Genomic DNA, 15,316 nt, shown 5'->3' on the forward strand with positions numbered 1-15,316 from the left:
CTAAATGATCACGACAGGAGGGTGGCTTTGCTAGTCAGTGTGAGCTACAGCGCTGGTGTCGCATCGCTCTGACGGCTCCTCTAGTCGTGGGTTAAAGGAGCTGTAAGTGCTGTAATAGCTCTACACTCCGACAGCCGTCACTGATATAGAGTGTCTGGTCAGTAACGTGGGTCTCCCAGTCCCTCCACTCTGCAGTAAACAGTCATCACTGATATAGAGTGTCTGGTCAGTAACGTGGGTCTCCCAGTCCCTCCACTCTGCAGTAAACAGCCATCACTGATATAGAGTGTCTGGTCAGTAACGTGGGTCTCCCAGTCCCTCCACTCTACAGTAAACAGTCATCACTGATATAGTGTCTGGTCAGTAACGTGAGTCTCCCAGTCCCTCCACTCTACAGTAAACAGTCATCACTGATACAGAGTGTCTGGTCAGTAACGTGGGTCTCTCAGTCCCTCCACTCTGCAGTAAACAGTCATCACTGATATAGAGTGTCTGGTCAGTAACATGGGTCTCCCAGTCCCTCCACTCTGCAGTAAACAGTCATCACTGATATAGAGTGTCTGGTCAGTAACATGGGTCTCCCAGTCCCTCCACTCTGCAGTAAACAGCCATCACTGATATAGTGTCTGGTCAGTAACGTGGGTCTCCCAGTCCCTCCACTCTACAGTAAACAGTCATCACTGATACAGAGTGTCTGGTCAGTAACGTGGGTCTCTCATTCCCTCCACTCTGCAGTAAACAGCCATCACTGATATATAGTGTCTGGTCAGTAACATGGGTCTCCCAGTCCCTCCACTCTGCAATAAACAGCCATCACTGATACAGAGTGTCTGGTCAGTAACGTGGGTCTCTCAGTCCCTCCACTCTGCAGTAAACAGCCATCACTGATATAGAGTGTCTGGTCAGTAACGTGGGTCTCCCAGTCCCTCCACTCTGCAATAAACAGCCATCACTGATATAGAGTGTCTGGTCAGTAACGTGGGTCTCCCAGTCCCTCCACTCTGCAATAAACAGCCATCACTGATACAGAGTGTCTGGTCAGTAACGTGGGTCTCCCAGTCCCTCCACTCTGCAATAAACAGCCATCACTGATATAGTGTCTGGTCAGTAACATGGGTCTCCCAGTCCCTCCACTCTACAGTAAACAGTCATCACTGATACAGAGTGTCTGGTCAGTAACGTGGGTCTCTCAGTCCCTCCACTCTGCAGTAAACAGTCATCACTGATACAGAGTGTCTGGTCAGTAACGTGGGTCTCTCAGTCCCTCCACTCTGCAATAAACAGCCATCACTGATACAGAGTGTCTGGTCAGTAACATGGGTCTCCCAGTCCCTCCACTCTGCAATAAACAGCCATCACTGATATAGTGTCTGGTCATTAACATGGGTCTCCCAGTCCCCCCATTCTGCAGTAAACAGCCATCACTGATATAGTGTCTGGTCAGTAATATGGGTCTCCCAGTCCCCCCATTCTGCAGTAAACAGCCATCACTGATACAGAGTGTCTGGTCAGTAACGTGGGTCTCTCAGTCCCCCAATTCTGCAGTAAACAGCCATCACTGATATAGTGTCTGGTCAGTAATATGGGTCTCCCAGTCCCCCCATTCTGCAGTAAACAGCCATCACTGATACAGAGTGTCTGGTCAGTAACGTGGGTCTCTCAGTCCCTCCACTCTGCAGTAAACAGCCATCACTAATATAGAGTGTCTGGTCAGTAACATGGGTCTCCCAGTCCCTCCACTCTGAAATAAACAGCCATCACTGATATAGTGTCTGGTCATTAACATGGGTCTCCCAGTCCCTCCACTCTGCAGTAAACAGCCATCACTGATATAGTGTCTGGTCAGTAACGTGGGTCTCTCAGTCCCTCCACTCTGCAGTAAACAGCCATCACTGATACAGAGTGTCTGGTCAGTAATATGGGTCTCCCAGTCCCTCCACTCTACAGTAAACAGTCATCACTGATACAGAGTGTCTGGTCAGTAACGTGGGTCTCTCAGTCCCTCCACTCTGCAATAAACAGCCATCACTGATATAGTGTCTGGTCAGTAACATGAGTCTCTCAGTCCCTCCACTCTACAGTAAACAGTCATCACTGATATAGAGTGTCTGGTCAGTAACGTGAGTCTCCCAGTCCCTCCACTCTACAGTAAACAGTCATCACTGATACAGAGTGTCTGGTCAGTAACGTGGGTCTCTCAGTCCCTCCACTCTGCAGTAAACAGTCATCACTGATATAGAGTGTCTGGTCAGTAACATGGGTCTCCCAGTCCCTCCACTCTGCAGTAAACAGTCATCACTGATATAGAGTGTCTGGTCAGTAACATGGGTCTCCCAGTCCCTCCACTCTGCAGTAAACAGCCATCACTGATATAGAGTGTCTGGTCAGTAACGTGGGTCTCTCATTCCCTCCACTCTGCAATAAACAGCCATCACTGATATAGTGTCTGGTCAGTAACATGGGTCTCCCAGTCCCTCCACTCTGCAGTAAACAGTCATCACTGATATATAGTGTCTGGTCAGTAACATGGGTCTCCCAGTCCCTCCACTCTGCAATAAACAGCCATCACTGATACAGAGTGTCTGGTCAGTAACGTGGGTCTCTCAGTCCCCCAATTCTGCAGTAAACAGCCATCACTGATATAGTGTCTGGTCAGTAATATGGGTCTCCCAGTCCCCCCATTCTGCAGTAAACAGCCATCACTGATACAGAGTGTCTGGTCAGTAACGTGGGTCTCTCAGTCCCTCCACTCTGCAGTAAACAGCCATCACTAATATAGAGTGTCTGGTCAGTAACATGGGTCTCCCAGTCCCTCCACTCTGCAATAAACAGCCATCACTGATATAGTGTCTGGTCATTAACATGGGTCTCCCAGTCCCTCCACTCTGCAGTAAACAGCCATCACTGATATAGTGTCTGGTCAGTAACGTGGGTCTCTCAGTCCCTCCACTCTGCAGTAAACAGCCATCACTGATACAGAGTGTCTGGTCAGTAATATGGGTCTCCCAGTCCCTCCACTCTACAGTAAACAGTCATCACTGATACAGAGTGTCTGGTCAGTAACGTGGGTCTCTCAGTCCCTCCACTCTGCAATAAACAGCCATCACTGATATAGTGTCTGGTCAGTAACATGAGTCTCTCAGTCCCTCCACTCTACAGTAAACAGTCATCACTGATATAGAGTGTCTGGTCAGTAACGTGAGTCTCCCAGTCCCTCCACTCTACAGTAAACAGTCATCACTGATACAGAGTGTCTGGTCAGTAACGTGGGTCTCTCAGTCCCTCCACTCTGCAGTAAACAGCCATCACTGATATAGAGTGTCTGGTCAGTAACATGGGTCTCCCAGTCCCTCCACTCTGCAGTAAACAGTCATCACTGATATAGAGTGTCTGGTCAGTAACATGGGTCTCCCAGTCCCTCCACTCTGCAGTAAACAGCCATCACTGATATAGAGTGTCTGGTCAGTAACGTGGGTCTCTCATTCCCTCCACTCTGCAATAAACAGCCATCACTGATATAGTGTCTGGTCAGTAACATGGGTCTCCCAGTCCCTCCACTCTGCAGTAAACAGTCATCACTGATATATAGTGTCTGGTCAGTAACATGGGTCTCCCAGTCCCTCCACTCTGCAATAAACAGCCATCACTGATACAGAGTGTCTGGTCAGTAACGTGGGTCTCTCAGTCCCTCCACTCTGCAGTAAACAGCCATCACTGATATAGAGTGTCTGGTCAGTAACATGGGTCTCCCAGTCCCTCCACTCTGCAATAAACAGCCATCACTGATATAGAGTGCCTGGTCAGTAACGTGGGTCTCCCAGTCCCTCCACTCTGCAATAAACAGCCATCACTGATATAGTGTCTGGTCAGTAACATGGGTCTCCCAGTCCCTCCACTCTACAGTAAACAGTCATCACTGATACAGAGTGTCTGGTCAGTAACGTGGGTCTCCCAGTCCCTCCACTCTGCAATAAACAGCCATCACTGATACAGAGTGTCTGGTCAGTAACATGGGTCTCCCAGTCCCTCCACTCTGCAATAAACAGCCATCACTGATATAGTGTCTGGTCATTAACATGGGTCTCCCAGTCCCCCCATTCTGCAGTAAACAGCCATCACTGATATAGTGTCTGGTCAGTAATATGGGTCTCCCAGTCCCCCCATTCTGCAGTAAACAGCCATCACTGATACAGAGTGTCTGGTCAGTAACGTGGGTCTCTCAGTCCCCCAATTCTGCAGTAAACAGCCATCACTGATATAGTGTCTGGTCAGTAATATGGGTCTCCCAGTCCCCCCATTCTGCAGTAAACAGCCATCACTGATACAGAGTGTCTGGTCAGTAACGTGGGTCTCTCAGTCCCTCCACTCTGCAGTAAACAGCCATCACTAATATAGAGTGTCTGGTCAGTAACATGGGTCTCCCAGTCCCTCCACTCTGCAATAAACAGCCATCACTGATATAGTGTCTGGTCATTAACATGGGTCTCCCAGTCCCTCCACTCTGCAGTAAACAGCCATCACTGATATAGTGTCTGGTCAGTAACGTGGGTCTCTCAGTCCCTCCACTCTGCAGTAAACAGCCATCACTGATACAGAGTGTCTGGTCAGTAATATGGGTCTCCCAGTCCCTCCACTCTACAGTAAACAGTCATCACTGATACAGAGTGTCTGGTCAGTAACGTGGGTCTCTCAGTCCCTCCACTCTGCAATAAACAGCCATCACTGATATAGTGTCTGGTCAGTAACATGAGTCTCTCAGTCCCTCCACTCTACAGTAAACAGTCATCACTGATATAGAGTGTCTGGTCAGTAACGTGAGTCTCCCAGTCCCTCCACTCTACAGTAAACAGTCATCACTGATACAGAGTGTCTGGTCAGTAACGTGGGTCTCTCAGTCCCTCCACTCTGCAGTAAACAGTCATCACTGATATAGAGTGTCTGGTCAGTAACATGGGTCTCCCAGTCCCTCCACTCTGCAGTAAACAGTCATCACTGATATAGAGTGTCTGGTCAGTAACATGGGTCTCCCAGTCCCTCCACTCTGCAGTAAACAGCCATCACTGATATAGAGTGTCTGGTCAGTAACGTGGGTCTCTCATTCCCTCCACTCTGCAATAAACAGCCATCACTGATATAGTGTCTGGTCAGTAACATGGGTCTCCCAGTCCCTCCACTCTGCAGTAAACAGTCATCACTGATATATAGTGTCTGGTCAGTAACATGGGTCTCCCAGTCCCTCCACTCTGCAATAAACAGCCATCACTGATACAGAGTGTCTGGTCAGTAACGTGGGTCTCTCAGTCCCTCCACTCTGCAGTAAACAGCCATCACTGATATAGAGTGTCTGGTCAGTAACATGGGTCTCCCAGTCCCTCCACTCTGCAATAAACAGCCATCACTGATATAGAGTGCCTGGTCAGTAACGTGGGTCTCCCAGTCCCTCCACTCTGCAATAAACAGCCATCACTGATATAGTGTCTGGTCAGTAACATGGGTCTCCCAGTCCCTCCACTCTACAGTAAACAGTCATCACTGATACAGAGTGTCTGGTCAGTAACGTGGGTCTCCCAGTCCCTCCACTCTGCAATAAACAGCCATCACTGATACAGAGTGTCTGGTCAGTAACATGGGTCTCCCAGTCCCTCCACTCTGCAATAAACAGCCATCACTGATATAGTGTCTGGTCATTAACATGGGTCTCCCAGTCCCCCCATTCTGCAGTAAACAGCCATCACTGATATAGTGTCTGGTCAGTAATATGGGTCTCCCAGTCCCCCCATTCTGCAGTAAACAGCCATCACTGATACAGAGTGTCTGGTCAGTAACGTGGGTCTCTCAGTCCCCCAATTCTGCAGTAAACAGCCATCACTGATATAGTGTCTGGTCAGTAATATGGGTCTCCCAGTCCCCCCATTCTGCAGTAAACAGCCATCACTGATACAGAGTGTCTGGTCAGTAACGTGGGTCTCTCAGTCCCTCCACTCTGCAGTAAACAGCCATCACTAATATAGAGTGTCTGGTCAGTAACATGGGTCTCCCAGTCCCTCCACTCTGCAATAAACAGCCATCACTGATATAGTGTCTGGTCATTAACATGGGTCTCCCAGTCCCTCCACTCTGCAGTAAACAGCCATCACTGATATAGTGTCTGGTCAGTAACGTGGGTCTCTCAGTCCCTCCACTCTGCAGTAAACAGCCATCACTGATACAGAGTGTCTGGTCAGTAATATGGGTCTCCCAGTCCCTCCACTCTACAGTAAACAGTCATCACTGATACAGAGTGTCTGGTCAGTAACGTGGGTCTCTCAGTCCCTCCACTCTGCAATAAACAGCCATCACTGATATAGTGTCTGGTCAGTAACATGAGTCTCTCAGTCCCTCCACTCTACAGTAAACAGTCATCACTGATATAGAGTGTCTGGTCAGTAACGTGAGTCTCCCAGTCCCTCCACTCTACAGTAAACAGTCATCACTGATACAGAGTGTCTGGTCAGTAACGTGGGTCTCTCAGTCCCTCCACTCTGCAGTAAACAGTCATCACTGATATAGAGTGTCTGGTCAGTAACATGGGTCTCCCAGTCCCTCCACTCTGCAGTAAACAGTCATCACTGATATAGAGTGTCTGGTCAGTAACATGGGTCTCCCAGTCCCTCCACTCTGCAGTAAACAGCCATCACTGATATAGAGTGTCTGGTCAGTAACGTGGGTCTCTCATTCCCTCCACTCTGCAATAAACAGCCATCACTGATATAGTGTCTGGTCAGTAACATGGGTCTCCCAGTCCCTCCACTCTGCAGTAAACAGTCATCACTGATATATAGTGTCTGGTCAGTAACATGGGTCTCCCAGTCCCTCCACTCTGCAATAAACAGCCATCACTGATACAGAGTGTCTGGTCAGTAACGTGGGTCTCTCAGTCCCTCCACTCTGCAGTAAACAGCCATCACTGATATAGAGTGTCTGGTCAGTAACATGGGTCTCCCAGTCCCTCCACTCTGCAATAAACAGCCATCACTGATATAGAGTGTCTGGTCAGTAACGTGGGTCTCCCAGTCCCTCCACTCTGCAATAAACAGCCATCACTGATATAGTGTCTGGTCAGTAACATGGGTCTCCCAGTCCCTCCACTCTACAGTAAACAGTCATCACTGATACAGAGTGTCTGGTCAGTAACGTGGGTCTCCCAGTCCCTCCACTCTGCAATAAACAGCCATCACTGATACAGAGTGTCTGGTCAGTAACATGGGTCTCCCAGTCCCTCCACTCTGCAATAAACAGCCATCACTGATATAGTGTCTGGTCATTAACATGGGTCTCCCAGTCCCCCCATTCTGCAGTAAACAGCCATCACTGATATAGTGTCTGGTCAGTAATATGGGTCTCCCAGTCCCCCCATTCTGCAGTAAACAGCCATCACTGATACAGAGTGTCTGGTCAGTAACGTGGGTCTCTCAGTCCCCCAATTCTGCAGTAAACAGCCATCACTGATATAGTGTCTGGTCAGTAATATGGGTCTCCCAGTCCCCCCATTCTGCAGTAAACAGCCATCACTGATACAGAGTGTCTGGTCAGTAACGTGGGTCTCTCAGTCCCTCCACTCTGCAGTAAACAGCCATCACTGATATAGAGTGTCTGGTCAGTAACATGGGTCTCCCAGTCCCTCCACTCTGCAATAAACAGCCATCACTGATATAGTGTCTGGTCATTAACATGGGTCTCCCAGTCCCTCCACTCTGCAGTAAACAGCCATCACTGATATAGTGTCTGGTCAGTAACGTGGGTCTCTCAGTCCCTCCACTCTGCAGTAAACAGCCATCACTGATACAGAGTGTCTGGTCAGTAATATGGGTCTCCCAGTCCCTCCACTCTGCAGTAAACAGCCATCACTGATATAGAGTGTCTGGTCAGTAACGTGGGTCTCTCAGTCCCTCCACTCTGCAATAAACAGCCATCACTGATATAGAGTGTCTGGTCAGTAACATGGGTCTCCCAGTCCCTCCACTCTGCAATAAACAGCCATCACTGATATAGTGTCTGGTCATTAACATGGGTCTCCCAGTCCCTCCACTCTGCAGTAAACAGCCATCACTGATATAGTGTCTGGTCAGTAACGTGGGTCTCTCAGTCCCTCCACTCTGCAATAAACAGCCATCACTGATATAGTGTCTGGTCAGTAACGTGGGTCTCCCAGTCCCTCCACTCTGCAGTAAACAGTCATCACTGATATAGAGTGTCTGGTCAGTAACGTGGGTCTCTCAGTCCCTCCACTCTGCAGTAAACAGTCATCACTGATATAGAGTGTCTGGTCAGTAACATGGGTCTCCCAGTCCCTCCACTCTGCAGTAAACAGCCATCACTGATATAGAGTGTCTGGTCAGTAACATGGGTCTCCCAGTCCCTCCACTCTGCAATAAACAGCCATCACTGATATAGTGTCTGGTCAGTAACATGGGTCTCCCAGTCCCTCCACTCTGCAATAAACAGCCATCACTGATACAGAGTGTCTGGTCAGTAACGTGGGTCTCCCAGTCCCTCCACTCTACAGTAAACAGTCATCACTGATACAGAGTGTCTGGTCAGTAACGTGGGTCTCTCAGTCCCTCCACTCTGCAGTAAACAGCCATCACTGATACAGTGTCTGGTCAGTAACGTGGGTCTCCCAGTCCCTCCACTCTACAGTAAACAGCCATCACTGATACAGAGTGTCTGGTCAGTAACGTGGGTCTCTCAGTCCCTCCACTGTGCAGTAAACAGCCATCACTGATACAGAGTGTCTGGTCAGTAACGTGGGTCTCCCAGTCCCTCCACTCTACAGTAAACAGTCATCACTGATACAGAGTGTCTGGTCAGTAACGTGGGTCTCTCAGTCCCTCCACTCTGCAGTAAACAGCCATCACTGATACAGAGTGTCTGGTCAGTAACATGGGTCTCCCAGTCCCCCCATTCTGCAGTAAACAGCCATCACTGATACAGAGTGTCTGGTCAGTAAGGTGGGTCTCTCAGTCCCTCCACTCTGCAGTAAACAGCCATCACTGATACAGAGTGTCTGGTCAGTAACGTGGGTCTCTCAGTCCCTCCACTCTGCAGTAAACAGCCATCACTGATACAGAGTGTCTGGTCAGTAACGTGGGTCTCCCAGTCCCTCCACTCTACAGTAAACAGTCATCACTGATACAGTGTCTGGTCAGTAACGTGGGTCTCTCAGTCCCTCCACTCTGCAATAAACAGTCATCACTGATATAGAGTGTCTGGTCAGTAACGTGGGTCTCCCAGTCCCTCCACTCTGCAGTAAACAGTCATCACTGATATAGAGTGTCTGGTCAGTAACGTGGGTCTCTCAGTCCCTCCACTCTGCAGTAAACAGTCATCACTGATATAGAGTGTCTGGTTAGTAACATGGGTCTCCCAGTCCCTCCACTCTGCAATAAACAGTCATCACTGATATAGAGTGTCTGGTCAGTAACATGGGTCTCCCAGTCCCTCCACTCTGCAGTAAACAGCCATCACTGATATAGAGTGTCTGGTCAGTAACATGGGTCTCCCAGTCCCTCCACTCTGCAGTAAACAGCCATCACTGATATAGAGTGTCTGGTCAGTAACATGGGTCTCCCAGTCCCTCCACTCTGCAATAAACAGCCATCACTGATATAGAGTGTCTGGTCAGTAACGTGGGTCTCCCAGTCCCTCCACTCTGCAATAAACAGCCATCACTGATATAGTGTCTGGTCAGTAACGTGGGTCTCTCAGTCCCTCCACTCTGCAATAAACAGCCATCACTGATATAGAGTGTCTGGTCAGTAACGTGGGTCTCCCAGTCCCTCCACTCTGCAATAAACAGCCATCACTGATATAGTGTCTGGTCAGTAACGTGGGCCTCCCAGTCCCTCCACTCTGCAGTAAACAGTCATCACTGATACAGAGTGTCTGGTCAGTAACATGGGTCTCTCAGTCCCTCCACTCTGCAGTAAACAGCCATCACTGATATAGAGTGTCTGGTCAGTAACGTGGGTCTCCTAGTCCCTCCACTCTACAGTAAACAGTCATCACTGATACAGAGTGTCTGGTCAGTAACGTGGGTCTCCCAGTCCCTCCACTCTGCAGTAAACAGCCATCACTGATATAGTGTCTGGTCAGTAATATGGGTCTCCCAGTCCCCCCATTCTGCAGTAAACAGCCATCACTGATACAGAGTGTCTGGTCAGTAACGTGGGTCTCTCAGTCCCTCCACTCTGCAGTAAACAGCCATCACTGATACAGTGTCTGGTCAGTAACGTGGGTCTCCCAGTCCCTCCACTCTACAGTAAACAGCCATCACTGATACAGAGTGTCTGGTCAGTAACGTGGGTCTCTCAGTCCCTCCACTCTGCAGTAAACAGCCATCACTGATACAGAGTGTCTGGTCAGTAACGTGGGTCTCCCAGTCCCTCCACTCTACAGTAAACAGTCATCACTGATACAGAGTGTCTGGTCAGTAACGTAGGTCTCTCAGTCCCTCCACTCTGCAGTAAACAGCCATCACTGATACAGAGTGTCTGGTCAGTAACATGGGTCTCCCAGTCCCCCCATTCTGCAGTAAACAGCCATCACTGATACAGAGTGTCTGGTCAGTAACGTGGGTCTCTCAGTCCCTCCACTCTGCAGTAAACAGCCATCACTGATACAGAGTGTCTGGTCAGTAACATGGGTCTCCCAGTCCCTCCACTCTACAGTAAACAGCCATCACTGATACAGAGTGTCTGGTCAGTAACGTGGGTCTCTCAGTCCCTCCACTCTGCAGTAAACAGCCATCACTGATACAGAGTGTCTGGTCAGTAACGTGGGTCTCTCAGTCCCTCCACTCTGCAGTAAACAGCCATCACTGATACAGAGTGTCTGGTCAGTAACGTGGGTCTCCCAGTCCCTCCACTCTACAGTAAACAGTCATCACTGATACAGAGTGTCTGGTCAGTAACGTGGGTCTCTCAGTCCCTCCACTCTGCAGTAAACAGCCATCACTGATACAGAGTGTCTGGTCAGTAACGTGGGTCTCCCAGTCCCTCCACTCTACAGTAAACAGTCATCACTGATACAGAGAAAGGTATTACCTGACTTCTATCAGCATGTGACTTGCAACACCAGAGGCGGTAACATCCTAGATCACTGTTACACGCAATTTAAAGGTGGCTACAAGGCTCATTCTGATAGTGGCTTTGGTAAATCAGATCACGCGTCAATCTTTCTTTCACCAATGTACAAACAGAGAATCAAAAGTACTCCTGTAGTCTCGCGAGAGGTGCAGAAATGGGATTTGACGTCAGAGGAGACGCTCCGGTCTGCGTTTCACTGCACAGACTGGAATGTGTTCCGCGACACAGATAACATTAATGTCTACACGGAAACAGTGCTGAACTATGTTTGTACTATGGTGGAAGAAACAATCCCCACTACCAAAATGAGAGTTTACCCAAATCAAAAACCCTGGGTAGACAAATCCTTCCGTGAAGCTCTGAGAGAGCGCACCAAAGCATACAACGACGGCCTAGTGGCAGGCAACATGAATGACCACAAGGTGGCGCGATACAACGTAAGGAGGACAGTGTCAGAGGCCAAACGGCGCTACAGGGATAAAATTGAACTCCAGTTTGAACAAGCTGACTCTAGAGCTATGTGGCAGGGGCTCAAAACGATGACAGACTACAAAGGCGCCTCCCTCAAACTGAACAGTGACATCTCCTTAGCAAATGACCTCAATACCTTCTATGCGAGGTTTGATGCTGGTAATAACAACACCAGCTCACAAGCCACGGCAATGGGGGGGGGGGGGGGTCGGCTGCTGATGGAGGCGCAGTGTTCAGGGTAACAGAGCATGAGGTGAGGCGGACCTTTAAAAAAGTGAATATCAGGAAGGCAGCAGGTCCGGACGGCATCCCCGGCCGCGTCCTAAAAGTCTGTGCCGACCAACTGGCCCCAGTATTCACTGACATCTTCAACCTGTCCTTAGAACAGGCTGTCATCCCCACCTGCCTGAAGAAGTCCACTATTATCCCTGTACCCAAAAAATCCAAGCCTGCTTGCCTCAACGACTACCGCCCTGTAGCTCTCACCTCCATAGCCATGAAGTGCTTTGAGAAGCTAGTAAAGGGCTACATCTGCTCCTCCCTCCCCATCAACATGGACCCCCTGCTATTTGCATACCGCCCCAACAGGTCCACGGAGGACGCCATAGCCCATGTGCTGCACACAGCAGCATCACACCTGGACAAGAGGCAGGGGAACTATGTGAGAATGCTATTCATCGACTACAGCTCGGCATTCAATACCATAGTCCCCTCCATACTCATAGCCAAGCTCAGGGACCTGGGCTTGAACTATGACCTCTGCCAGTGGGTCTTGGACTTCCTGACTGGCAGACCCCAGGTGGTGAGAGCAGGCAACTGCACCTCCTCATCCCCCCAGGGCTGTGTTCTGAGTCCCCTCCTCTACTCCCTGTACACACACGACTGTGTGGCTCAGCGGAGTAGCAATACAATCATCAAATTTGCTGACGACACAGTGGTGGTGGGCCTGATCTCTGCCAACGACGAGAGGGCCTACCTGGAAGAGGTCAAGGTCCTGGCGGGATGGTGCCAGGAAAACAGCCTCTCCCTGAACGTCAGCAAAACAAAGGAGATGATTGTGGACTTCAGGAGGTCGGGGGTCAAGGACTACAGCCCCCTCAGCATCGACGGGGCACCGGTTGAGAGAGTCAACAGCTTTAAGTACCTCGGAGCCTACATATCCGAGGACTTGACATGGACCACACACATTGACAGTGTTGTGAAGAAGGCACGACAACGCCTCTACTTCCTCAGGCGCCTAAGGAAGTTCCAAGTCAGTCAGAAGATCCTTAAGAACTTCTACTCATGTACAATAGAGAGCATCTTGACCGGCAACATCACCTCCTGGTTTGGGAATAGCACTGCACAAGACCGAAGCAGACTACAAAGAGTGACACGTTCAGCCGAACGCACAATTGGAGGGGGGCTCCCCACCCTCCAGAACATTTACAACAAGCGTTGCAAGGGCAAGGCTAAGAGAATCATTAAAGACTCCAGTCACCCGAACAACTGCCTCTTTGAACTGCTGCGGTCAGGCAAGCGATACCGGAGTCTCAAGGCGAGCACAGAAAGACTCAGAAGAAGCTTCTATCCCCAGGCCATCAGGCTGCTAAACGAACAATGAATGAACACTACACAACAACAACCACCATAGATCCTCCCCTACACAACAACAACCACCAAACGCACATAGCACACACATCCACACGCACACACTCACTTTAAACAAACACACTGTAGCACCCACTCCACACACTTTATAGCACACACCCACTTTAAACAAACACACTGTAGCACCCACTCCCCACACTTTATATTTATTGATGAAGGATTGCACTACAACTCGTACACCTTACTGTAAATTGTACCTAAATTGTACCTCATCCCATTTCTGCTTTGCACTATATAGTACTGTACATTAGTACTGTTGTGAAGGGCCAGATTAAACCGAATATATATATTTATTATATATATATATTTAATTGTATTTGCATATTCTCTAATATTCCCTGATATCCCTTGTATATTCCTTGTACAATATGCATTGAATATCCATTCTAGCCTACTGAACATCCCATAATAGTCTCCATTCTACTATTGGTCGAGACCTTGGTGCCAGGCTGCCATACCCCCCAGACCCAGTTCAAACGTACCGCTCAACATGTACAAACAAGTCCTAGTTCCGCGTAGGAATCTGGCAGTGGCTACCGCACCACTAATGGGACTATTTGTTCATAGTGCGTATATATACTGCGCTACTAAAGTAGGACTTCCTTTTCAGTCCAGTTTCTTACCCTCCAATAGAGTCACAGACGTAAAGCCTCCCCGCGACGCCACGTGTGGGAGTAAGGCCAAGTTCGGCCTACCATCGGTATTGAGACATCGTGTATATTAATATTTGAATAGTCATATTTGGCACTATATCGTCGAGTTGGACCTAGTCTATTAAGCTAATAATAGTCTGTTAATATATAGTGCTTCGTGCGGTGAGAATACTACCGTAGTCAGCACCCCATCGTTTCGGGCAGAAAACTGGCTGCTTATCCAGGATGATCGACCCCATGTGAGATTGCACCCGAGGAGCCCCAGAGCCGACGAGCGAGTGGACCTGTATACCGGATTATTCTACCGACGACAGCCCGCCTTCCCAGGCACGGATTATGCTTTGTATACGTTGATTATTCCATGGATAAAGACCCCCGACACTGCCGTGTGTTGGAACCCCCCCCCCCCTGGAGAGGACGCAAGGTGAGGAGACGCTCTGCAAGACGAGGTCGCTTCACGTCTCTCCCCCGTGGACCGGAGAGAGCCGGCTCACAGAGAGTCCACCTGCTTTCATCTGTGGTCCAAGGATCGCCGGCGCATTGAACGGCACTACAGTGGGTTCACCTGGGATACCCTTGGCCGGATGAGGCAGCCGGACTCTACCCCCCCCCCCTTCCTACTCCTGTCGGCTTACAAGCGACCGGATTAACCCCCCCCCTGGTGTGTCCAGTCTATAATCATTAAAGTATCATTGCTGTTATTCCTTAACTATTCCAGGTCGTATATGTACCACCTGCGCCTTCAGAGATTGGACATTCTCTATTGATATACCGACGAATACTCTTGCCATAAAAGTGCATACTAATTCCCATTCATAAATGTGATTGATTTGATTAAGTGCTTGCTCTACACACCATCGCTGTGTAGAAATAAAGACCTATTTCTAATTCGTACATTTGTGTTGGATCCGTTTCATCTACGTGACAGTGTTCATCATAATATATTTATGCCGAGTACTGGGTGGCCGAATATTAAGTACAAAGGTAGTGGTAGTAAGTATCATATCTAGTAATACAGTCAGGGAATTGTACCCCTCAGTTACAATTGGTCCTTCGAGCCGGAGGGTAATTAGTGTAATATTAATATAGTGTTATTAATATTGAAATGGCCTATGATGAACACTCCACGAAACGATCCTCCTAACCAACGCCCGCAGCGCGAACGACGGCTCCCTCAGTACTTAGAGGCTTACGCTGTCAGTCAACAACCTAGTCTTCTACTAACAGTAAACGCGGTAAAACTAGAAAGTAAAAGTATGTCTAACCCCAACGCCCAGACTACCCCGACCATAGAGGCCCCTACGGGTTCTAATGTAACTGACCAAGTTCACGGTGGGGACCAGTGGGAACCAGACATGACTTCACACCCCGCCAGTACTGAAGAAGTAGTCCCCGATGAGTCCCGGGAGGAATACA

At 49.2% G+C, this 15,316-nt stretch overlaps 1 protein-coding gene across 1 annotated transcript in view; it reads right to left on the reverse strand.

Moving 5' to 3' along the window:
- Positions 1–15,316, reverse strand: part of agfg2 (ArfGAP with FG repeats 2) — a 106,873-nt gene that overhangs the window by 75,197 nt on the left and 16,360 nt on the right. The gene's annotated exons all lie outside the window — the stretch shown is intronic.

The sequence above is a fragment of the Notolepis coatsorum genome (assembly GCF_963971535.1).
Source record: "Notolepis coatsorum genome assembly, chromosome: 4".
Lineage (NCBI taxonomy): Eukaryota > Metazoa > Chordata > Actinopteri > Aulopiformes > Paralepididae > Notolepis > Notolepis coatsorum.